Genomic DNA, 27,482 nt, shown 5'->3' on the forward strand with positions numbered 1-27,482 from the left:
TGGAGGAAGGACCCAACATCGACCTGGTGTAAAAAGAATGCGATTCATTCGACATACGACGTGTTTCTATTGATCCTTGGAGGAAACTCAGTGATGTTATGTCCACTGCAATCATAATTGGCGATGTCGTTGAGTTAGAACAGCAACACGCAAGGATTGTGTGATGAGGAGCTCCTTGTTCAACAGTGACCTCTCAACAGCCTGCTCTGAAACACGGCTGCCTGCACCAGCATTGTTCGCTGTCGTCAGACCTGCCACAGATCGCTGCCTATCTTGGATTGCACAGTGAGTGATCCTCTAACATCCACGTTTTGTGATGAGACGTGATCGTCCAATACCATACGACCTCCTCCTTACTTCAACATCCTTCAACCACTCACGACAGCAGTACGCCAACAGGCGACCACCAGTTTTTCGTTTCCAGCCGCAACGCCATAACAATGAGCTGTTTGTCAAAACCACTTATACCAGTAGATTTCCTCACTCGCGGCCCGTATCTTCACTCTTCGCTGTTATGACTGCCCACTCGTTTCTCTTCTGATTGCCTTCTTTCCTTACTGCGTCACATGCCCGTAACATCACCAGCAAGCATTGAACATCGCGTGGGCGGTGGGCGGTGGTCGTAATGTTTAGGCTCATTAGTGTATTGCATGGGGATTACTTTGAAGAGGACAAAGTTGATAATAAAAAAAAATTCCCGTTACTTTTTGATCACACATCATACACCAACCAGCATTAAGAAGGAAGCAATGGTTAGCGTGAAGTGAAGATGCATGAGACTGCAGATATAGCAGAAAACTGATGACAGTGACCTCGCTAAAGGCCATTGTACACATAAAGCTACACATCTCCAACACAGAAGTGGAGGCACGCTGGGTGGTCCAGCTAGTCGCGATTTCGCCTCTTTCCAAATGGTGCGATGCACCAAATTCAGCGACATCCCAGTGACGTGGTCGAGCCTCACACATGGAAGATGTAGTTCAAGGCCGGAAGTGATTCTCTGATGTTTTGAGGTTGTTCTTTATATCACAGGTTGGACCAACTCATTCATAGTACCATGAACATGAGCCAGAATTTTTATTTCTGCTTTATCGGCGGCCAAGTGTTGCCCTTTCTTCTACATCTTCACAAGTGTTATGCTGCGGACACTCGATTTTCAAGGCGACAACAGTCCTGTTCACAGGCCTGCACCTTCGACCTCAGGCTTCCTATATCACCTCGAATGACCCAATAAGCTACCTTAGTGTAATCCCATACAAAATGCCTGGAACCATCTGTAACACTGGTTGCCACTTAGCAAACAATATTTCCACTGTTTGGTAGTTCCATGAGATCATGAATGAGTCGCTTAAGACTGTTTGACACTCCCGAACTAGCTTATGGACTCCCTTCCTCGCCGAACTGTGGGCATTATCAAAAGTAACGGTTTTAGCGTGAGGTCTCGAAGGGATGATTTAATTTTCGTTTGATTTGCTTATTTATGAGGGTGGTCTGGTAAATTTCCATGAAATAATGGAACATTTCTGTTGTGCCATCACGGCTGGTAAGCTTGATTGTTCCAAGGATCATATAAAATATTTCGACACTGTATAGCGTACACTTCATTGCTGACAGCCACTTGAATTGGTCAGTATGTGAACTGCGATTGAAAATTAAGAAAAACGAGTTTCGTGCTAAACATTTTAATTTGAAGGGTTACACTGCCACACAGATCAAATCGGAACTGGATAAAGTTCCCGCGGACTCTGCACCATCATTGAAGAGCATTTACTTTTGGATTAATAAGTTTAAATGTGGTCGGACAAGCACCAAAGATGAAGCGCGCTCTGGCCATTCAGTTGAGGTCCCCACAAAGGAAACCACCGACAAAATTCATTATATGGTCCATCGAATACAAAAATGCTGAGACTGTATGCACCTCAACTAAGCGAGTGCATAATATTCTGCATGGAGAATTAGCTGTGAAGCTGTGTGTGAGGTGGCTGCCACGATTGTTCACAATCGACCAAAAGCGTATCCGCCACAATATTTGAGTTGAATGTCTGGTGACGTTGTATCGCAATCCGCAAGAGTTTTTGCGCCGTTTTGTGACTGTTGATGAAACCTGGATCCATCGTTACACGGCAGAGTCAAAACGGAAGTCAAAACAATGGGCAGAGGCAAAGGCTATTTTGTCAGCTGGTAAGGTGATGAGCACTGTTTTCGGTATTCCAAAGAAATAATCCTCTCAGATTACTTGGAAAAAGGCAGAACCATAACTGAACCTATTATGCTTCAGCGATGCATCGTTCGCAACTTGCGTTGGCTGAAAAAAGACCAAGGTTGGCAAGAAAAAAGTGTTCTGTCGCCAGGATAATGCATCATTCCACACAACAGTGATAACAATTGCGAAAGTAAATGAGCTTTGCAGTGGTTCGTCATTCAGCCTATTCTCCAAACTTAGCCCCAAGTGACCTCTTCCTGTTGCATAACTTGACGTGTTGGCTTGCAGGCAAGAAATTTTCATCAAACGTGGGAGTTGTAATTACAGTCAACAAGTATGAAAAAGCTGGAGGATCGCTGGACGAAATGTATATCCTTCGAAGAAGTAAGATGAGTTTACGAAACAATTTTTTCTCGCTTTTTTAGCAGACTTACCAAACCATACTTGTATGTAGGTTTATGATGCATTCTTGTTTGGCATGCTAGCCATTATATAGTTTATTCATTTTGCCTGTCTGAGCGAGTGTGACTGGGCATGCGCATTCTGTAATGTACACCCCCTCTGAGTGAAGGTTGTCATCAAATTAACGTGTAGAAAACGTACAACTACCATTTCCGCTCATCAGGAAGAATGAACAGAAATTCCACCTCAGGGGAGAAGAATGTTGCCCGTAAATGTTTCGCTACACATTGCCTCTCCTCTGTTGACTCTGCCTGGTTATCTTGTGTGCAGTTACATCAATGCGTTGCAGTTAGTGGTAATCTGGCACGTATGTGACTGTCCACAAATTACTGTCGTGTTTTTACAGTTGTGTGTGTGTGTGTGTGTGTGTGTGTGTGTGTGTGTGTGTGTGTGTGTGTGCGTGCGTGTGAAAGAAGAGAGCAAAACCTGGAGAGAGACAGACATGGATACACGGATACAAATGTGTGTTCATTGCGTAACTGTGTATCCATGTTTCTATAACCTGCTGTCTTGTTATATTCCTCAGTCCAAAGACCACTTCAATGCAACTCTGAATCTGCTTACTTTAGTCAATCCTTTGTATGCCTCTATAGTTTTCACCACCACACTCCCCTCCTTTATTAAATTAGCTATTGTTTGATGTCTCAAGATGTAACCTACCACCTAAGTGCTTCTGTTATTGTCAAGAAGCTCTTTTCTAATCGATTTCATTCACTATCTCTTCATTCTACCCCTCTAATCTTCAAAATTCCTCTGTAATGCCTGATTTGAAAAAAAAAAAAAATGGTGTTCCCTTCTAGTCTGTAGGGGAGAATGTTGTATCTAGTGTACCAAGCAACATATTATGTTCGTGGTCCACGTTTTAATCTAGTGACCGATTTTAGAATCACATCAGGGATTGCCCATTACAGACAGCCATAAGCAGTTCCCAGAATTTTCTTTTATGTTGTGAGAATGAGAATTGTGTTTTGTGAATAATTTCTAAATATTTTTAGTTCCACACATTCAAGTTCTGCATACGTAATTTATTTAGATTATTTTGAAGACACTGTTAATTTTTCAGTTGCAGGATTTCATGGTGAGTAAAATTATCCATACATTTTTAAAACTAGTTACATAGCTTGTGGGCAGCCAAGCCATACTTCTTCAGCTCTGCACCTTCTCGTACCTTGAAATGGAACAAGTTCTTCTACCTTGGAACGTATGACGTTTCCAAAAGAACTGGGTTTCTTTAATGTGTTAACAATTTTACTTGTCGTGAAAACAGAAATCTGTGTTAGTTTTGAATATACTCTATTTTAAAATGTATTTTTGGTAATACTTCCACTTAATGTCGCTTACTGGTTATTGGGGTGAAGTAGAAAACAATATAGCAGAGAGTATATTAAATACAGCATCGACAAAACTTTCTTGATTGCGACACTTTTAAATTTCAATAGAGTATTTGGTGCAAGAATTCAACAGCCTTGCTGCAGAGGTAACACTGGCTCCCATTTGATAACTGAAATTAACTGCTGTCGTGTTTGGCTGGATCAGGTGACCATCCGGGTCTGCCGAAGGCTGTTGGCAAGTGGGTGCACTCAGAGCTTGTGAGGCAAATTGAGGATCTATTTGACTGAGAGGTAATGGTTCCGGTCTCGTATACTGACAACGACCAAGATAGTGGAAAGCTGACCTCATGTCCTTCCATACCTACAGCCAGAGAAACCCATGCGCTACGGATGACACGACGGTCGGTCGGTATGTTGGCTCTTCAAGGTCTATTCCGGACAGAGGTTTTATTCGTTCCTAGGCATGTAACTCTGGCGTTTGGAAAATAGTTATTTTTCTAGAGCAGTTATCATAATTGCAGAACATGACTACAGCACATTAAAAGTGATGTCCATCATTTAAAAATAGAAGTACAAAATATATTAAAATTCTATTGCACAGCTAGGTAGAAGTGAAAGTCTGATAAGTGTTCCAGGGTGTAACACTCTCCCCCACTGTCATTCGTACATTGTCGCAACATTGCCGCAAAGGTGGGAGTGAGGCGTAGCGCCTTCGCATCGCTCCTGTCACTTGTTGGGACGATATCGTTATAGGCATGAGTCATCGACAGATGTCACCAGCTGACATGGACCTGAGTTACAGAGCTGCACGTAGTTGTACTAGTAGGCGGCAGAGGTCAGCAGTTGACGGGCAGTGTTAGCAGTCGTAGTCAAAACAATGTTGTAAAGTTATGTTTGATTAATTTTTAATGTATTTGCATAATTATAGTTGTTTTATATGTGTAGTAATTAGCAGTGTGAGTGTTGTATGAGTGAAGAAGAACAGAAGTAAATGAAAATTGTTTTGGTTATTCACGAAGTACCAGTTAAATTATACAGGGGATTTACTATAATTAAATGTGCAGTCAGTGTATGGTACTAATAAATCGTGAGTAGAACACAAATTAATCGGTAATTTCAGAAGGAGTAATTTTATATTTGATACTTTTCTAAATTTATTTATTTAGCAATTGCCATAGAAAGAAATGTTTTACTATGATTGGTCATTGAAGTAAAGCGCGGGTTAGCGTGGGATAACCTGATTTGCCGTTTGTGATATCAGCCAATCAGAAAAATGCAGGCTCGCGCCAGTCTATGCTGGGAACAAAGCCTTTGGTGTGATCTAGGGGGGTCGGGGCTGAGGGTTCGAACTAGTAACATCTCATTGAAAGCAGCTCCGACGAAAGTACTGTAAAATCGCGGAAAAATGCTAATTACGAGTTCGCGAAGTAGCACGAAGTGCATTTGAGTGAACGGTACAGTGGAAGTCGTGTGGAATTTCGGACGGAATATGAAAATTATTGCTTTTGACTGGTAGTTAAATCCGCGTGGCGTGTTGTGCGATCTAAGACTGGAACAGGTTTTACGTGTAGAGCAGAGTGCACAACAATTGAGCGAGCATTTTCATAACTAAACGATCCGGTGAACTCTATTAACTTCGGTAACGGGTTTAAATACCATAAACTGGCGATGTGTGTGATTGTGGTGTGCGTGTGAACTTTACACTGTGTTGCCACTTAGTACGGACTTGGCAGTATTAACTGTAATCTTTATCGTAAAAATACACCTGAAAATTTACATTACCAAGTTAAAACTTTTATTTCAGTAGCTAGCCACATCCTGTTTACCGGACAATTCAATGTATGTTGCGACCTGCAATAGACAGTAGTGGTGTAGTATTTTCTACTACAGCTTTTAGCTAGACAAATTAACATTGCTGGACACTGGCAGGGCGGTAAAAAAGTAACGTGCTGCGCCGCAAGCTAAAGGAGGCCCGTAACAAATGGGTTATGAGCAATGAGACCGATGACAGAAATAGTTATTTGAGACTGAGGGGAGCAGAAATTAGAGCAAAAACTGCTATGTGGAACTTTAAATATGAAGAAATTAATAACTGCTTAGGAGTTCAAAGTCCAAAGAAGCATGGAAGGTCATCAAACAACTAAGAATTAATGACAGTAGTAGTATAAACGTACAGCTGCTAAGCCTACATAGATGGAAGGTACACTATGAAGAACAGTTTAAAGATGATCGATCCGAATTTCAGGACTTTGCAGGCAGCGAACACGGCACAGGCGGTAACGTGGATGTACAGAATACAGCTAAGCAATTCAAAAGTGGCAAATTACCAGGACCTGGAGCTTTATATATGGAGTTGTTGAAGGCCAGACTAAACGTGCAATTCGAACATCCCGCAAAGCTATTTAACCTTTGTCTAAGTGGAGAGGAAATCCCTGAGTAGCTTAAAGAAGGGCTCAGCACAATAGGAAGACAAGGATGACTGGGCAAATTATCGAGTCATCACAGTGCGCAGTTCGTCATCGAGACTATGTAGTAAATTGAGAAAGTAGATGAACACATGGCTTTCGGACAGGAAGGTCTGTATCGATAATATTTGCAGCATTAGACTGACAATAGACTGGCACATAAATTGGAGATACACATGGTTTCTACAGACTTACAGAAAGCCTGTGACAGTGTACCACTTTCTAGGACGTGGGAAGCGATGAAAAACCAGAACAGTCACACATGTTATGCAAAAACCGTTAGAAATCTGTATTCAGATAGTACTTGTCATGTTAAAGTTGAGAAGCTACTACCACAGAAACTTAAGGTTAGCAAAGGACTAATACAAGGATGCTGTTTGGTGCCAGTTCTCTTTAAAATATTTCTGAACGAAGCACTGAAGAATTGGAGAAGAAAGTGAAAAAATATGGGATTTAAAGTAGATGATGTGGTTTTGTTCTCCCTGAATTTCTCTGACAATCAGGTCATCTTCGCCAACGAAGGAGAGGATGTATATTCTATATTAAGAAAGCTTAAAGAAGAAAATGAACAGTGTGTCATGGAAATTAATTTTGCAAAGACTGAATACTTGGTTGTCGGAGGTATAGGAAGAGATATTCTGATGGATGATGGAAATATAGCGAAGAGTAGACGTTCATATAAATATTTAGCGAAACTACCCGATGTTATTCAATCTGTATATTGAGAAAGCAGTAAAGGAAACAAAAGAAAAATTCGGAGTAGGTATTAAAGTTCATGGAGAAGAAATAAAAACGTTGAGGTTTGCCAATGACATTGTAATTCTGTCAGAGACAGCAAAGGACATGGAAGAGCAGTTGAACGGAATGGACAGTGTCTTGAAAGGAGGGTATAAGATGAACATCAACAAAAGCAAAAAGAGGATAATGGAATGTAGTCGAATTAAGTCGGGTGATGCTGAGGGAATTAGATTAGGAAATGAGACACTTAAAGTAGTAAAGGAGTTTTGCTATTTGGGGAGCGAAATAACTGATGATAGTCGAAGTAGAGAGGATATAAAATGTAGACTGGCAATAGCAAGGACAGCGTTTCTAAAGAAGAGAAATTTGTTAACATCGAGTATAGATATAAGTGTTAGGAAGTCGTTTCTGAAAGTATTTGTATGGAGTGTAGACATGTATGCAAGTGAAACATGGACGATAAATAGTTTGGACAAGAAGAGAATACAAGCTTTCGAAATGTGGTGCTACAGAAGAATACTGAAGATTAGATGGGTAGATCACATCACTAATGATGAGGTATTGAATAGAATTGGGGAGAAGAGGAGTTTATGGCACAACTTGACTAGAAGGAGGGACTGGTTGGTAGGACATGTTCTGAGGCATCAAGGGATCACAAATTTAGCATTGGAGGGTAGCGTGGAGGGTAAAAATCGTAGTGGGAGACCAAGAGATGAATACACTAAGCAGATTGAGAAGGATGTAGGATGCAGTAAGTACTGGGAGATGAAGAAGCTTGCACAGGATAGAGTAGCATGGAGAGCTGGATCAAACCAGTCTCAGGACTGAAGACAACAACAACAACAACAACATTTTGGATCAAGGAAGAAGCAACGAGGAAATAAAGCAGAGAACAGGAAAGGGAATGGTGACAATTACTAGTTGCACGCCATTATTTGGAGTAAAAAGGTGTTAAAAAAATTTGAAGAGGAGGACATAAGAAACTATAGTTGAGAGCATTGCTCGGTATGGTGCTGAACTGTGGTAAGTCTCAGGGTCAATGAGAAGACATTAAAGGCAATTTTAATGGAGTTTTGGAGACAACGTTGTGAAGTAACAAGAATAGACAAAATAAGAAATGAAGAGGTATGAGAACAGATGGGAGTTAAAAATGATATTGTAGGCACAACTGAAAATAAAAGGTTAACATGGCGTGGATACCTAAGAAGAATGACAAAGGAAAGTTAGTCCTCCAAAATGTGGCACTGGAGACCTCCACGACACAGAAAAAGAGGAAGACCCCAGTTACATCGGAGCAGTGTAGTGAGGCATGCGTTGCAGGGCAGGGCCAGGCAGGAAGGGGATTGGCAGGATAAAAGGAGACGGAAACTAGGATCCGAGAGACGCCGTATGATGTAGAAAACTCGCAGAAAGAAGGAGAGTGATAATTTTACGTCTCTGGGAACGGTACAAGATGCCAAGTGCACTGAAGGCTCAATGAATTTAACACGCAGTGTATGCAAGGTGGTTGTGAGAAGCTTTGGAGACTTTTTTTGTACTATGAGTTAGGTCCACTCATTCAGGTTACCATGGCCATAAACCAGGGTTTCTTTTTTTTTTTCAAGATTTTCTTTTACATCTTCATGATGTGTTTGCTGTTCACACTCCTGCCTTCTACTACAACAACAGTACCCATATTTACTGGGTACACACATCCATTTCTGATCTGACGAACACTTAGTGTTGTGTACATAGTTCCACGTAGTCAGCGCATACACAACTTTCCCACTAGAGTGAGCACCGCTAAGCACAACAGCGCAGGCGCAGCGCTCGTCCGTCTCTGCACTACGAGATGGCGCTGCCATAGAGACGGACCAAGTTCTGCTTCCGCCGATCCACGTATGCTGGCCGCGGTGGCTGTGCGGTTCTAGGCACGGCAGTCCGGGACTGCGGGACTGCTACGGTCGCAGGTTCGAATTCTGCCTCGGGCATGGATGTGTGTGATGTCCTAAAGTTAGTTAGGTTTAAGTACTTCTAAGTTCTAGGGGACTGATGATCTAAGATGTTAAGTCCCATAGTGTTCAGAGCCATTTGAACCATTTTTGATCCACATATTAATATGTAATGCAGCCAATGAGATTGCTGCTAACGTAGAACCTTTTCTCCTCGCAGATCACACTCATGCAGTGATACATGAATGCGCGAGGTATTATAACGAGTGTACAGACCTCCGATTAGTCAGTCTGCATTTGTCTGCACCAGTCTGTACCTGTCTGCATTTGTCTGCACCAGTCTGCATTTGTCTGCAACAGTCTGTACGAGTTCTACATTTGTCTGTACCAATCTATAGTCAAGTTTCAGTCTGCGCCTAATAAGATTACCATATTCCTGTACGTAACCATGAAGATAAATGTATAGACACTTTTTTCAAGTATCAGAGATATATGTGAGAATAAGATTAACGTACCAATACCAAAGGAACTTCAGATTGTCAATTGCAAATAGCATCCAGAACCAAGTGAAGTAACTTTTATGCTTGTTATTATTTTAATAAATGTGTGTGAAAATAAATCAAGTTCTGTTTAAAGGTGGTCATCGTCAATCTGCTACTCTAAGTGTGCAAGCGGCATTTCCATCGTCTGACCTAACGGCAGAAGATAAACACGCCACGATAAGACCACGAGACATATTGCTGACACTCACCTACTTCGTTAGAGTGACAGGTCAAATAATCTGATGGTGTGTGTACTGAAGGTCTTACAGTACGCACACCACACTGAGGCACCTCATCGAAACTTGACTAGCACACAAAAACACCTGATGGTAACCTTTACAAATGTCTGGGACTATTTGGTCACTAGATGAACTGTAACTGTCAACATCCGTGCAGTTTCATAGTATGCCAGGTCTGTTCATTAGTGGACTCTTCCACGCTAAATTGAGTCATTTATCATGCTTAAGACGGTTTTAGGGTAATGTCTCCTGGTTGTGACTAACTATGCTGAAGGAAAAACTGACAACACTAAAAGATAATTAATACAAATGAAATTTCAGGAATGTATATGTCTAGGTAACACTGCAAGGTCACAGGCTAATGTAAGTGGGAGATAAATCATTGCAAATGTGAAATGCTAATACATTAATATCTGGTGTAACTGTCAGAATGTTGAATGCAAAAGGGCATGCATTGTGTTCTATAGTTGCTGGATGTCAGATTTTGGGGTGGAGTTCCATGACTGTTGCAGTTGGTCAGGCAACACAGAGATACTTGATGGTGTTTGTGGACGAAGCTGCGGTTGTGCGGTTGTTGTCCGATGATGTCCCATTGAAATGTCCCCTTAGAAAAAATTAAAAAATGACAGTGCTGGAAACCTCTTACATTATTTGATTTTCAAACAGCTGAGCAAAACTGAACGTACTCAGAGATTTCCCTCTTTACTTATTCTGATCATCACTAAACTGACACACAATATTTTTAGTGCAACACAATCTGACTTTCAATAATCCCTACAAAAGAATGGCCCTGACTAACAGTAACCTATACTTTACATGAATCACTTACCTCACAAAAATCTTCGTCACTCGAACTACTGCAATACAGCGAGCGCCAATAATGCCAGCTAAATAAAAAATTCTAACTACTGAAGGAACTTACTACTGCTAGGCATAGTTAGCAAATGAAAGATTTTGATAGAGAACAAACAATGTATTTACCTTAATAGTGTTCAAAAGTCATAATATACTGGGTGATCAAAAAGTTTGTATAAATTTGAAAACTTCATAAACCACACAATAATGCAGATAGAGAGGGTAAAATTGATACACATGCTTGGAATGACATGGGGTCTTATTAGAACAAAACAAAAACGAAGTTCACAAAATGTCTGACAGATGGCGCTGGACAGCAAAACGTCAGTGACTGCGCATGACAATCGTGTATAAAAGGAGCTGTAATGAGAGAGAAAATCAGATGCGCCAGCAGTCGCATGTTGATGTTACCTGAAAAGGCGCTTTTAGTGAAGCTGTATTATCAGAATGGGGAATGTGCGAGTTCAGCATTACGATCCTACCGCCATAGGAAGGGGATTCGAACGGGTAAAGGTCCGTTGACAAATGCAGGTGTGGCGAGAATGATTTCAGAGTTTGAAGCCACGGGTTGTTTAGACTATAGACCCCGTAGTGGCCGAACGAGCACAAGGTGTAATGCTGCTGAGACAGTTCAGGAAGAAATGGAGACTGCAGCGGGTTCGTCTATGCACGGGGAAGTCAGCGCTCGTGCAGTCGCACGTCCCACCGGCATTCCATACACTACTGTTTGGTTGGCACTGAGTCGTACCCTCCGATGCCATCCGTACAAAATCCATCGGCATCATGATCTGTTACCTGGTGATTTAGTGAAGCGGAGGGCATTTGTGGTGTGGGCGTTTCAAAAGATGGTGGAATATGACGTTTGGTTGAGTAACGTGCTGTGGACCCAGAAAGCTCATTCCATGTTCCGAGGGTCTGTCATCGCCCACAACTGCAGAATTTGGGCTACCGAAAATACTAGCACTGTCGTGGAAACTTCATTGCACTACGAGAAAGTCACAGTATGGGTTGGATTTACCACATCTACCGTTATCGGGCCTTTTTTCTTCGAGGAAATGCGTGATTCTGGTTTTGTAACTGCTACCGTGACGGGTGAGAGGTATGCCGATATGTTACAGAATCGCATCATCCCCAGCCTGACTGATAAACGCCTGCTGGAACGTACGATGTTTATGCAGGATGGGACTCCACCCCATATTGTTAGACGCGTGAAAGATCTCTTGCGCGCGTCGTTTGGTGATGATCGTGTGCTCAGCCGCCACTTTCGTCATGCTTGGCCTCCCAGGTACCCAGACCTCAGTCCGTTCGATTATTGGCTTTGGGGTTACCTGAAGTCGCAAGTGTATCGCGATCGACCGACATCTCTAGGGATGCTGAAAGACAACATCTGACGCCAATGCCTCACCATAACTTTGGGCATGCTTTACAGTGCTGTTCACAACATTATTTCTCGACTACAGCTATTGTTGTGGAATGACGGTGGATATATTGACCATTTCCTGTAAAAAACGTCATCTTTGCTTTGTCTTACTTTGTTATGCTAATTATTGCTATTCTGATCAGATGAAGCGCCATGCACAATCCGCATGTTTGGAGTGAGGATAACCCACATGCCACAGTTACTAGCGCTCATCAAGTGCGGTTCTTCGTTAATGTGTGGGTCAGTGTTGTTGGGGACTATTTAATTGGGCCGTATCTGCTACCTAGGCTATTAAATGGCAGCAGGTACTATTACAGTTTTCTCGCCAGAGCATTGCCAGAATTGCTGGGAGACATCATGCTCCCTACAAGACAACGCATGTGGTTCCAACATGACGGGGCGCCGGCACATTTCAGTCGTCGTGTGCGTCGATTCCTGGACCGACGGTTCCGAGAGACGCGGATTAGCAGAGGTGGTCCTGTACCACGGCCTGCTCGATCCCCAGATACGTCCCCTCTGGACTTTTTGTGTAGGGAGAGATACACAACCTTGTTTACGCAACTCCTGTCGCATCAGAAGAGGATCTGGTTGCCTGGATAGCAACAGCAGCTGGAGTAATTCAGGATACTGCTGGGGTTTTTGCCTGTCAGACAGAACATGATCCGACGGTGTAACCTTTGTTTACGTGTCAATGGAGGCATTTTTTAAAATCTACTGTAATTGAAATTGGGTTGTGTTAATGTGTTGTCTCTTGGTCATAAAAAATGGAAAAGTGTTTGTTGGTTTAATTAATTTGCCGCCAGAGAAATCTTCCTCTACCGATTTAAATACTCCTCATAGGAAAAAATGACATGTGGGAAAAATATTTATTTTGATGTCCCCTACAACCTCCCAGACTTTCTCGGTTTAAATACTTTTCACCCTGTATATTTCAGGTGGGGCAGCCACAAACATCTTCATTGTAACGGCGACTAAATTTCGGGTTTTTCATTCTAATAATCAATGTTAAAATGTAAACTCTTTGCTCAGTCGATCACCCTTCATTTGTTGCTCCATTAACGAAGACCTGATAGTTAATAACGTTTTTGGATGTTAGTTCTTATTTACTAATACACACGTAATTATGGAAATCATTTTAGTTTTTTATTAACAAGACTCAATAATAATTAAATGATCATGAATGATTGCGTTTAGCATAGAGGCAAAAACAGGGTTGATCCTACAATTACTCTCGGCAATTACAGCAACTAAAATGTGTGTGATTTTTAAATTTCGTCACTCAAAGATATTATAGCAAGGGCTACGGTCCGTTACTATATGTCGATACAGTCATTCAAACTTCATACGCGTTTCCGTTCACAAAGATAGGTGTCCGGTTCCGTTATTGTATTCAGTTTAAGTCCCTTTATAGTCTCCAGACCCTATTATCAGTTATTCAGCATCTAACAGAATTTAATACCGAGTGCTACTTTTTCTCACCCACACAATTCCTCAGATATTCTTAGTTCGTGGCCTTATGGCAAAAGTGTGTCCCATAAAAATTAACTATAGTCAATTTTCTTGCAGTTTAACAAAATTTCCCTGATCCCTTCCGTACGATAACACACTAAAATGCCCGCTATATCGCAAGCCGCAACAACGTAGACTTATTCAGAGCGCAGATAACAAGACAACTGAACTAACAATACCTGCGCATGGTTTATACAGTAGAATATGGGAAAAAAATTAGTCGCGTTAAACCCTCGATTTCCCTGAAGCGCTACTATCCTGCGGGCGTTATTCTGATGAGAGATTATACATCGATAATTTTAATTAAAAGTATTTAGTGCTATTAATTATTTCTGATATTATAGATCATCTCTCTCCTATATTAGAATAAGCCTGACAATATTGTTCTTGAACATTTCCAGAATGAGATTTTCACTCTGCAGCGGAGTGTGGGCTGATATGAAACTTCCTGGCAGATTAAAATTGTGTGCCGGACCGAGACTCGAACTCATGACCTTTGCCTTTCACGGGCAAGTGCCTACCGTTTTTTTTTTGTCTTTTTTTTTTGTAATCTCATTTTGTTCGTTATTGTTCGTTTCAATTGTTCGTGGCGGACGTCACCTGACGCTCGTTGAAGTTAGTTATTAATCCATTCACTCAGTTTTTTTTGTGTATGTAGAATGTAGAATGTTGGTTTGCTATTGGCTGTTGAGTAAACTGACCAATGGTAAAGGAATATTCTTCGCGCACCTTTCTCTGCTGGTAGAGAAGACTTAGAGTATTCTAGAGAAGAGTCGAAGCCTAGCCATTAAACATCGGACGTGTGTATCAGTAGTTCCGATGGAAATGATAAGTTGCCGGGTCTAGCAGTGTTACATACATCAAAAGTGTTGGAAAGTGACAGCATAATTATTCCGACGGGCGTGTAGAAATTTCGGAAATTTTAAGTGAATTTTGTGACGAAAAAAGACATATATTCCACGTGGCGTATTGAGCAGGTCGGTGGCTAAAAACTGTGACTGCATTTGGTACCGACAGACTTAATATTTGGCGAGCATTGTCAATAAAAAAAAAACAGTATTTTTGTAGCTATTACGTTTTCGGGAAATGCAACACCATAAACTTGCTAACGTCAGTCAAAGGGATTATGAGTGACTCAGTTATGACTAGCACGGGCTCGGCAGTGAAACGTGTTCACCTAAATTTCAGAATACATTAATTGAGGATGAAATTTCCAACCTTTCATTTGTGTGAAAACTTTCTCCCGAAACGTAGATTAGTGACTTCAATTACAGCCTGGTTCACGTCGAAGTACAGTAGGTTTCACTCGGCTTTCCTACTGATGATCTGCTGAGACAATGTTCACATGTAGGTGCAGGTTCGTCGTAAAGGGACGGAAAGAAACACGCGGCCGCAGGGTGATCGACTGAGCACGGCAGCTAACCCTCTGACCAAACACGCTGAGCTACCATGCCGGCAAAATTGTGTGCCGGATCGAGACTCAAACTCGGGACCTTTGCCTTTTGCGGGCAAGTGCTCTACCAACTGAGCTACCCAAGCACGAATCACGCTCTGTCCTCACAGCTTTACTTCTGGCAGTACCTCGTCTCATACCTTCCAAACTTTACAGAAGCTCTCCTGCCAACCAGCAGAACTAGCACTCCTGACCTGCAGAACTAGCACTCCTGAAAGAAAGGATATTGCGGAGACATGGCTTAGCCACAGCCTGGGGGATGTTTCCAGAATGAGATTTTCACTCTGCAGCGGAGTGTGCGCTGATATGAAACTTCCTAGCAGATTAAAACTGTGAGTCGTGCTTGGGTAGCTCAGTTGGTAGAGCACTTGTTCGCGAAAAGCAAAGGTCCCGAGTTCGAGCCTCGGTCCGACACACAGTTTTAATCCGCCAGGAAGTTTCATATCAGCGCACACTGCGCTGCAGAGTGAAAATCTCGTTTTGAATATTGTTCTGAATTAAAAGAGAGGTTATAAAATGATGGGGTTTGGGGTCAATGGACTACGCGTTGTCCTTGAAGGAACCGATTTACGAGGTGCATTCTAGTTCTAAGGCCTCCGATTTTTTTTTCTAATTAACTACTCACCCGAAATCGATGAAACTGGCGTTACTTCTCGACGTAATCGCCCTGCAGACGTACACATTTTTTACAACGCTGACGCCATGATTCCATGGCAGCGGCGAAGGCTTCTTTAGGAGTCTGTTTTGACCACTGGAAAATCGCTGAGGCAATAGCAGCACGGCTGGTGAATGTGCGGCCACCGAGTGTGTCTTTCATTGTTGGAAAAAGCCAAAAGACACTAGCAGCCAGGTCAGGTGAGTAGTGAGCATGAGGAATCACTTCAAAGTTGTTATCACGAAGAAACTGTTGCGTAACGTTAGCTCAATGTGCGGGTGCGTTGGCTTGGTGAAACAGCACACGTGCAGCGCTTCCCGGACGTTTTTGTTGCAGTGCAGGAAGGAATTTGTTCTTCAAAACATTTTCGTAGGATGCACCTGTTACCGTAGTGCCCTTTGGAACGCAATGGGTAAGGATTACGCCCTCGCTGTCCCAGAACATGGACACCATCATTTTTTCAGCACTGGCGGTAACCCGAAATTTTTTTGGAGGCGGTGAATCTGTGTGCTTCCATGGAGCTGACTGGCGCTTTCTTTCTGGATTGAAAAATGGCATCCACATCTCATCCATTGTCACAACCAACAAAAAGAAAGTCCCATTCACGCTGTCATTGCGCGTCAGTATTGCTTGGCAACATGCCACACGGGCAGCCGTGTGGTCAGCCGTCTGCATTCGTGCCACCCACCTGGATGACACTTTTCGCATTTTCAGGTCGTCATGCAGGACTGTGTGCACAGAACCCACAGAAATGTCAACTCTGGAGGCGATCTGTTCAACAGTCATTCGGTGATCCCCCAAAACAATTCTCTCCACTTTCTCGATCATGTCGTCAGACCGGCTTGTGCGAGCCTGAAGTTGTTTCGGTTTGTTGTCACACAATGTTCTGCCTTCATTAAACTGTCGCACCCACGAACGCACTTTCGACACATCCATAACTCCATCACCACATGTCTCCTTCAACTGTCAATGAATTTCAATTGGTTTCACAGCACGCAAATTCAGAAAACGAATGATTGCATGCTGTTCAAGTAAGGAAAACGTCGCTATTTTAAGTATTTAAAACAGTTCTCATTGTCGCCGCTGGCGGTAAAATTCCATCTGCCGTACGGTGCTGCCATCTCTGGGATGTATTGACAATGAACGCGGTCTCATTTTAAAACAATGCACATGTTTCTATCTCTTTCCAGTCCAGAGAAAAAAAACCGGAGACCTTAGAACTTGAATGGACCTCGTATAAGAGTCCTTTGTGTCACAGCGGTTTCGACTGCTGCTCAAATCGCTGCACATGCAGTACGATGCGCCAGAACCATATCCCAAACACGATGGTCAACCCTCTTCGTAGTGCCATGTGGCCGTCAACGGCCCAATGTTCTTCTGCATGTACATTCCCGTGAGCACCGATTCTGGTAATGATGTACACTGGCTACATTCCTGCCAAGTCTTTCTGCGGGGTAGAAGAAGGAACATCCAACTTTCTGTAGCCCATAACACGACCTCATTCACTCCCAGTGAAGTGTTAACAATGGTTTCTTTGTTGCCTTAAAGGCGTTCCTAACATCAGTTCACCAAGTCCAGTCTCGAAGGTGACACAAAGTAGTTCACAAGTGCAGCGTCCAAGGAAAAACGTTCAGCACTCGGGAACTAACAGAGATGACAGAAATGGCACACGTGAACGGAGGAGCAAAAATGACGAAACACTGAATCACTAACACAATGGCACACACAACACTGTCGACGATCTCCGGCGCGCGAATGTTCACTTGACGTGTACGAGTCTGGGGACCTGCCAAAAGGGGAAAAGGGGGGGGGAGGGTTTAGATGCCAGTGGGAGAGGAGATGGGAGGGGAAGGAAAGAAGGTAGGGGGTTGGGGAAGCCCAGAAGGAGGAGGGAGGGAGGAAGGGAGGAGGGAGAGAAGGGAGAGAGGGTGCCCTTGGGAAAAAACACAGGGTGCGGTAGAGGAGGATCAAAGTTGGTAGGAGGGGTAGATGATGAGGGCACCATCAGGAAGGGGGAGTTGGTGGAAGCCACCTTGGGCGAGGGTATGGTGAATGGAGAAATGGAGAGCAGGTGGGATGTGGGAATGCAGGCACAGCACCAGACAGGGATAGGAGAGGATGGGAGAGACAAGCGAGTGAGGGGGATCAAGTTTGTGGGAGGTGTAGAGGATCTGTATCCGTTTGAGGAAAAGGAGGAGGTGCGGGAATGGGATGAGGCCATATAGGATTCACCTAAGGGATGGGAGTTGGATGTGATAGGCGATGCGGAGTGCATGGCATTCTAGGATTTGAAGGGATTTGTAAAAGGAGGGGCAGAGATCCAGGCAGGATGAGCATAGCAGAGGATAGGGCGGATAAGGGATTTATTGGTGTGGAGGATGGTGCAGGGGTCCAGACCCCATGTGTGGCCAGAAAGGAGGAGATGGAGTTGGGAGCGTGCCTTGGCTTGGATAGTCCGGAGATGGGGGGTCTAGGAGAGGTGACGGTCAAGGGCGACACCAAGATACTTGAGGGTGGGAGTGAGGGTGATAGGATGGCCATAAATGGTGATATAGAAGTCGAAGATACGGAAGGAAGAGGTGGTTTTACCTACAATGATCGCCTGGGTCTTGGACGATCAAGACAGTTATAGCGCGTATTTACTAGACTTTTGTCCTCTTAGCAGCGCTACTAGCGCCACTCTCATACGACTGGCGCGAAATTTGAATAGACGTCATTTTTCAGATGTAGAAACACATCTACAACATTTGGTTTATATCGCGCAACTTCTTCGTAGTGCTGCGATTTTTTCTCTGTCAGTGAATTTGTCCAGTGTGCTTAAAACCGACTGACACTGACAAGGTGTGTTACTTTTGGTCTCTGTCATTTAGGATGTTTTTACGGCGACTGTTATCACACAGTGTTACATAGCTCCTAGTGGAACCATTCCATGTAGACATGTTGGACAGGCCGCACTGATACACCACGTAGTATGATCGTGAGCATGCCCAAATACAAGAGATCCTCTCTGGATTTCTGTTACACTTCCACATCGTCCCGGCTTCCTGCATGGATTCCATAAATCTGACTGCCACTTACATACCATTTTTGTGCTAAGACTTACATCAGCACTGGACAGTCACGTGACCATCTGGTTCAGTTCAGCACCACTGCAGTGCTCCACGGCCACCACTGTGCTGTTTTAAGGGGGTGACTGATCTTCTTTCGTTACCAGGAATCTAACGGGACTGACAGAGAGAACATCTAGCCAGTGTAACCCTTCGCTCACACTCACCTTGCAGATGTTCCGGCGCTGCCTGTGCGTGGTTCCTTGTTGGCACTGTTCGGTGGTTGTCACTGCCGGCCAGTTGAAGGGCGCTTCTCTTCAGAAAGGTCTGACCCTGGGCTAGTTACTGCCGCAGTGCGTAGAGCTGAGAGTGAACTCCCTCAGTCAGAACAGACGCCAACTGACAGAAGACACCCTTTTACGATCGGCTGTTTAGCTTACAGGCGCAACCCGGGCCAGACCAAGTCCCTCTGGAAACGAGAAAAGAGTTAGAACTCATGCCACGAAAATGTCCTCTTTCAAGGAATATCAAACATCCATCAAAATCATGTCCTTCTTGGCACGATTTTTTTCACATAAAAGTAGCTGTTCCCGGTCATGCATTACTGTCCTCGGTCTGGTTAACTGGAAATGAAAGAAAAGAAAAAGCACATGTTTCTAACATTTATAGCAATTGGTTATACATCCTTAACTCATTCCCCTCCCCCTGTCTCTGCCCATCTCTTCTTCCCATCCTCCTTCTCCTCTGTCTGTCCATCACCGCCGGCCGTTGTGACCGAGCGGTTCTAGGTGCTTCAGTCTGGAACCGCGCGACCGCTACGGTCGCAGGTTCGAATCCTGCCTCGGGCATGGATGTGTGTGATGTCCTTAGGTTAGTTAGGTTTAAGTAGTTCTAAGTTCTAGGGGACTGGTGACCTCAGATGTTAAGTCCCATAGTGCTCAGAGCCATTTTTTTGGTCCATCACCCCCTCCCCCTCTCTCTGTCCATCTTCTCCTGTGTTCTCTCTCCATCTCTTCCTGCGCTTTCTGCCTCCTCCACTTTGTATCCATATCCTCCTTGTCTACGTCCACTTGGTCCTACTTATATGTCTGTTTCCTCTTCCCCCTCTCTGACTCTGTTTATTTTTTTTCTGTAAGTCCAGGTCCTGTAGTGGTATTCCTATTATAAGCCGATAAGCCATAAATACAACGTTCCTGTATATTAACAATGTATCACTGTACATATATATATCCAAAAGTTTATTATTATGCAAAAATTTGAAGGGAAACGGTCAAAAAGTATTCCCCTGTGTAGATTTCTGGATGCACTTGGTGTCGTATGGTCCTGCTGGAATTGGCCAAGTCTGCCGGAATGCAGCAGGTCATCAGATAGGATGCTTACATACATGTCACCTGTCAGAGCCGCATCTAGGTGCATCATGGGTCCCATATCACTTAAACTGCACATGCCCCACACCATTACAATCAGAATTACGAGCAGAACACTTATGATTAAGCCCACTAACTAAGTAACATACTGCATACCAAATGGGGGGCAATGATTATGCGTGAAAAACAATTTATTAACTGGAATTATAATCATGGAGTGAACAGCACTATTCAAAACCTAGCAATTAACAGAGAAGCCCAAGATGATGAAATAATGTGTTGGTACAAGTTTAAATGGAGAAGCCCAAGATGATGAAAGAAAATGTTGGTACATGGAGTGAACAGCACTATTCAAAACCTAGCAATTAACAGAGAAGCCCAAGATGATGAAATAATGTGTTGGTACAAGTTTAAATGGAGAAGCCCAAGATGATGAAAGAAAATGTTGGTACAAGTTTAAACACGCCTAGAGTCTCATCCGCTTATCTCCCACATTAGTAGCCCATAAACTGAAAACTTATAATTAATGTCAGGCCGATACCAGTCAGAACTCCATAAACACCAAACATGCATATCTGGTAAGAACATCTTAGTACTCCGTATAAGCTGTATGGAGAAGTAAAGGAGAATGCTGCCAAATCCCACTCACGAAATGCCATTAAGAAGCGAGCAGGGGCCTGTTTAAGTTTGGGCCTAAAAATGTAACCAGCTAAAAAATGATATGCTGACGAATAGATAATGCTAAATCACACTATAAGGAACCAATTATATTCACAATCCTAAGTATAATTTCAGTGTACGAGCTAAAAAATCTATAAACAAATATTTTATTCTGTTGTGCTGGGTGTACACAGAAATTTGTCTTAACGCTGCTAGTTTCATTTTGTAGTTTTAAGTGCTTTTATTATTATGAGTCACTTTCTGTAAAGCTTACTCTGTAGTACTCTTTGAGATACACAATAAGTGTATTATTATGCATGTGCCTGAAGATCGCATAATGGAATGCCGAAACTGGTAGTAAAAATAAAATAAAATAACACCTCAACTGCACAGCTGTTGGCGAATTTCATTGTTAAATGCTTGAACAGCCGCTGTCCCATGTCCACAATGGATCAACAGAGAATGAAATCATAAAGTTGAGTGAAAAAAAGCTTTAAAATATTGACATTAATTTTCAGGTTGAAAGGGTATCAGTGATAAGATTCTAGGATGACACCGCTGTCCACAGTCAAAGTGAGGAAGAACCGCATGACCTGTCACATGGAATGAAGATCTACTCATTTAGTGTGACTATTTATACGGTGTTGTTGCAGTGTCTGTAGTTCTTATCAAATAGGCGAGTAGATTGCACTTTGATTATCAATGTGACGGCACCACCATTTGAGATAGGAAAGTTAGATTCAGTGCAATATTTCTGAGAGCACAAGTTACACCCAGGTGTGGCCCTGTTGACAGTAAGTTACGCTGACCAGCGGTTGCGAAGTAGAATGGAGGCCACACGGCCATCAAACCGCTGAGAAGAGTAAACACAGCGGTTAGCATGGCGCGAGTTACAGGCAGAAGGGGCCCACTGGTGCAACCTAGGTGTTATGAGTACAATGACTCGGAGCGGCACATTAGCAAAACAGTGGCACACAGCCGGATATAAATAGATGCCGGTTTTCTAACGAGGGGATTCAAGTGTGGCAGCTCTCCTGGACGGTGGGGCATGTTACACCACTGGCTACACATAGCAGCAGATGGGGGACGGGGCGCCAGCATTGCAGTCTATGTCGGATCACTGGTTCGACCATCTGAGGCCAACCCAGGGTCCGTATCAGCCAGTGGCAGGCCACTCGACGGCTCACTACTGTGGGCTATCTGGTTGGCTCCCAACACATGCCAGAGGCACCCCGAGGTGAAGGCCGCTGAATCATCTGCCGGCACATCCTTATGTCAAAACACTGCAGCTGTACACGGTCGGCGCGCTGCAGAACGTTGCACTAGCCACTGAGGTAGCCCTTCCGCGCCAAGCTGTTTTGCAGGCAGCGAAGTGGCGTCCTCAGCATTGCGGGACCCTTTGAAGCAGACAGGGGGGAACGCAGCACTCGGAATAATAAAATACTTGAAGATCACAGCCACGTTTTAATACGGCAGATCCTGACAGTTTCCATCCGTGTTGTACATTCCTCCACCAAACGCCAACATCTATATTTGGCAGTGATGGCAACATTTGGTGTCAGAATTGTTGGTGTTGTCTGTCCCACCACCTGCATTACAAAATGTGGTGACTGCTGACCAATTTTTCTTTTTGAGTGTTGGATGTTTTCTTTCTTTGCGTTGTCAGAGTAAGTGTTAGTGTGTTTGGGGCAGTAAGTTTTTTTTTCATGGCATTTAATTACTTTTGTATTGGGTTGAGTATGATGTTTTATTTATCTCCTCCTAAAATGTAAGATGAGATACTGACCTGCAGGAAGTCAGTTTATTTTTGTAGTTAAATGTTTTGTTTCTGTGGGATTTTGTAGGCTGAAATGGGACTAACTGGGAACAAAAGCAACACAATCCCAGAGTCAAGGACGCAAGGTGTGTCGGAGCCAGAAGTGGTACGGATTTTGTAGGAAAAGGCAGCACAATTAACAGTGGACAATAGGCAGTTGAGAAGTGAATTAACATCTAGGAGTGAGCGGGGAACTGCATCAGATCAGTCCTTGTTGCCTAGGGTGCTGCTGCAGGAGATCGATTCACCTACCACAAGTTTGATTATTCCATTTACTGGCAAGGCATCTGAGGATGCGTGTTCGTTTGTGGAGGACTTGGAAACTTCAGCTGTGATGAATGGTTGGTCTGATGAACAGCTGTTACATGTAGTCAAAATTAGATCAACGAGTGAAGTGAAGACATATGTAAGGTGTTCTCAGGCCTAAGGAAGGCAGGACAGTTTAAGCAGTTGAAGGAGGGGCCTTTACAGAGGTACAAGAGATAGAATAGCGCTCGGTACCTTAGGGATAGGTTGAGTACAATGACGAAGAGACAGGGAGAGATAGTACAGAAATTTGCTGAGAGAATAAGAGAAACTAACGAGTATACTTACGAGTTCGGTCAGAGCGATGAAGCAAATGGTGTTCTGTTGCAGGAGGCTGAGCATAGGGCACTTGAGGTATTTTTGAGGGGGGTTACCGGCGCATATAGCGAGGAAAGTGCTTGAAGGGACTCCGAAAGATTTGTATTCGGCCATTCAGTGGGCAATCCAATGGAGGAAATAGACATGGCAATGGGGGTACGTGACAGATAAACAGTGTTTACAGTGGGTATAAAATGTTGATCGTATGGGACATATGCAGAGGCAATGTACCCAGCCACCGAGGAATGGAAGAAGGGGTAGAAATCACGGCGTAGAGGATGGAAAAGTGGAGTTAGTAGCGGTGGACAATCGTTAAACGGCCCAAGACTCACCTAAGGGAGCTCCCATTTAATTTCAATGCTACAAATACGTATTCAGAGGTGGAATGTTCAGTAGTAGGATCCATAGCAACTTGAAGTTTAATATTTTGTTGGACACAGGGGCGCAAGTGTCACTATGAAGAGTGTAATGGGACAAAGGAAGTTAGACCCACCACATTACAGGTTGCGTGGAGTGGAGGATAAGGAGGTCACACCTTTGGGGCCAGTGCCGGTTGACTTTCGCATAGGGAAATTCCGATTTGATGTATGCATGGAGGTAGTACCATGGGTAAGCGACGGCTCCGACATGATCCTAGGAGTAGATTTCTTGCATCAGCCTCATGCCAAAATTGACCTTGGACAACGAACTGTGGAACTTGGTGGAATGTTATTTCATCTAGGGGAAACTGTTGTCGATGCAGAGCTGTTGCGAGGGGCGTTCAACGTAATGAACAAACCAAATCAGCTGCATACATTAGCATTAAGGCTTAATTCACATGAGTGTGTGTCTGGTGGCACCGGAAAGTCGCTTTGGGTAAGTGTAGAGTCAAGTCTACCTGTGGATATGATATGTGTTATTGAACCATTGGAGGATAATGAAGTTTTGGATCCATTACGTTGTTTTGTGAGACGTAGTATTGTACGAGTACAAGAGGGAAGCGATGGGCGAGTAGTCCCGGTGAATATGGATAATTTAGCACTGTAGACGCGAGTTTGGGAAAAGGGGTTTCAGTAGCGAATTTGGATGTACCAGATAACGAAGACTGGTATTCGAGAGGTAGGCGTTGCGATCAACTACTAACTGCCGATAGAACTGCATTGCATAACAAATTTAAGCATTTGAAAGAAGGAGAAAAAGAGCATATGGAAGAATTGTTGTGGGAATTTAAGGATTTGTTTTTTCCGCGAGGGCCGTTACCTTGGGAATTTAAGGATTTGTTTTTTCCGCGAGGGCCGTTACCAGCAACTCCATTAGTTCAACATAGGATAGCAACAGGGAACGAAGCACCTGTTTATTGTAAACCATACTGAATACCGAGGTATTTGCAGCTGTTTGTGGAGGGTTTCATTGATCAGCAGCTTGCGGACGGTATTCTAGAGCATAGTAATACTTGCTGGCGAGCGGGCATTGTTGTTGTGCATAAAAAATCTATGGATGGGACTAAGAAATACAGGTTCTGTTGTGACTACCGATACCTCAATAATAAGACAGTAATGGCTGCATACCCCATTCTAAACATATCGGAGACTTTGAATCACTTAGGACAGTGCCAGTACTTTTCTATGATGGATTTGACAAGTGGTTATCTTCAGTTAGAGGTGGCTAAAGATGTTCGTCCAAAACTGCTTTCTCTACTCCTGGAGGCCATTACCAGTACATCAGAATGCCATTAAGTTTGAAAAACGCTCCAGCAACATTTCAGAGGTTGCTAGACAGTGTGTTGAGGGGTTTGAAACCACTGCACTGTCTTGTCTATTTGGATGACATTATAGTGTTTTCAGGTAGTATGGAGTAGCACAGACGGCGGTTAAGGGAAGTCTTTATGAGATTAAGAGCAGCTCGTTTGACGTTGAGCCTGGAGAAGTGTCATTTTGCATTGGAAGAAGTGAAATATTTAGGTCATATCATCAGTAAAGACCGAGCTGTGAACAGATCGGAGGTTGGTACAGGCTGTAAGGGATTGTCAGGAGCCGAAAATAGTTAAGGAAGTGCAATCATTCCTCGGAATTTGCAATTTCTTTCGAAAGTTTGTGAAGGATTTTGCAGATTTAGCACAGGCGTTGATGCGATTGTTAAGGAAGGGTGTGAAATCTGAGTGGACAGAAGAGTGTCAGAAAGCGTTTGACAAACTGAAAGAAGTGTTAACTCCGGTTCTTGTGTTTCCAGATTCTGAAAAGAAATTTATTCTAGCATGCGATGTATCGAATCAAGCATTAGGGTGTGTTCTTAGTCAGGAAATTGATGGGAAAGAACATCCTGTAGCCTATGCGTCTAGGCAGTTGAATGCAGAAGAGAGGAATTACTCAACAACAGAGAGGGAGATGATTAGCATAAACTATGGAATCAAATATTTTAAATGTTATTTATATGGGCGAAGATTTCGGGTAGTGACGGATCATGCTGCGTTGAAGTGGTTGTTGGGGTTGAAGGATCCGTCGACTAGACTCGCTAGCTGGGCTGTGAGGATTAGTAAATTCGACTATGAGGTGGTGCACAAGCCTGTGAAGAAGCACGGTAATGTGGATGCACTGAATAGAAAGGTCATAGGTTATGACCTAGCAGTATGGCAAAAATTACAGGCCGTGGACCACGATCAGACGCAATTTAATATGTACATAGGTCTTCTGTCCAGGGAAAAGAAGTTAGCACCAAGGTTGGTAGTAGTGCCAGCGAAGCTGAGAGATGAGGTTTTAAAAGAAGCACATGATCACGTGTTATCTGGTCATGGTGGGACTAGAGCGACGAATAGGAGAGTGGCAGAGAGGTATTGGTAGCGGGGCAGGAAAGTAGATGTGGATCAGTATGTCAAGAATTGTATACCATATGTGCAGAGAGTAGATTTGAGTCGGAAACGGATTCAGCTGAAACGATTGCCGGAAGCGATTTGTCCATTTTCTATGTTGGGAATTGATGTCTTTGGACTTTTCAGTTGAACATCATCGGGGAACAGATTCGTTCTGACAATAATAGACCATTTTTCGAGGTATGTGGAGATGGTGGCTATGCCAAATCAACAGGCAACAATGGTCACACAAGAGTTAATAAACAACTGGATTTTGAAGTTTGGTGTACCAGAGACAATAATTACTGACCAAGGAACCAACTTCATGTCAGGTTTAATGAAGGAACTGTATAAACTGTTGAACGTAAAGAAGTTGAGGACGAGTGTGTGGCATCCACAGGCGAATGGAAGGACAGAACGGGTACACAGAACAATCGGGAAGATGCCGAGTTTTTTGTGGATTCTCATCACTGTCATTGGGACGAGTATCTGAAGCATATTGCATGTGCATACAATGCAAAAATCCTTACCAATACCGGTTTGTCTCCGTTTGAAGTAGTGTACAGGCGAAAAATGGCGTCACCGTTTGATTTATTGAAGCTACAGAAAGGAAGGACCGGTGAATCTGTACGTCAGTTTGCAAGGACAATTCGGGATGTTTGAAAACGGGTACAAAAGGCGAATGTGAAGGCTTTGGAAAGGCAGGAAGACGCAGTGAAGAGGAAAGGAAGTTAACCGCAGTACAGAGTAGGGCAATAGGTAATCCTATCCAGCCCCATATGCCAAAAGGGAAAATGAAGAAGTTCGTCACGAGGTATCAAGGACCATACCAAGTAGTTGAAACCACATTCCCCGTTAATGTTAAGCTTCAGCTGCCAACTAGAACAACGATAGTACACATTGGGCAGTTGCGGCCATTTAAGGGTTGTCCGGATGTGATTCTGGGCATGTCACAGGAAGGGAAGATGAAAAAAGAGAGTGGAGAGAGGTGTGAAGCTCAGGGAAAACCAGAAAGATAGAGTACAGAATGATGTACCGTATGCTTTGCGATCCAGAAAGTAGTAGAGTATTTGTAGCTTTTGATTTATTGTTATGTATCATTGGGTTTGCGTAGATTAATTAGCCATTGTATTTTCATATGTTGTACGTGTTTTCGAGTATTGTGAGCCTGCTGGGACAGCAGTCTTTTTGAAGAGGGAGGAAGGGTTATGGTGATCACTGTCCTCAGGTCACTGACAAGGGGAGCGTTGAGCAATTTGGTAGAAGTAAAAACTTGAGGAGGTATTGCTGATCTCGGCAGTTAACAGCTGGTACACAGAGATGTCAAGGGAGGAATTACGG

At 43.4% G+C, this 27,482-nt stretch overlaps 1 long non-coding RNA gene across 2 annotated transcripts in view; it reads right to left on the minus strand.

The window, feature by feature from the left end:
• The window catches only part of LOC124717193, a 67,432-nt gene that overhangs the window by 14,003 nt on the left and 25,947 nt on the right, over positions 1–27,482 (minus strand). For both annotated transcript variants that reach the window (XR_007005717.1, XR_007005718.1), the window contains exon 2: positions 19,078–19,319. This is a non-coding gene — a long non-coding RNA (uncharacterized LOC124717193). The remainder of the gene's footprint in view (positions 1–19,077; positions 19,320–27,482) is intronic.

This window comes from Schistocerca piceifrons, chromosome 9 (assembly GCF_021461385.2).
Source record: "Schistocerca piceifrons isolate TAMUIC-IGC-003096 chromosome 9, iqSchPice1.1, whole genome shotgun sequence".
NCBI lineage: Eukaryota > Metazoa > Arthropoda > Insecta > Orthoptera > Acrididae > Schistocerca > Schistocerca piceifrons.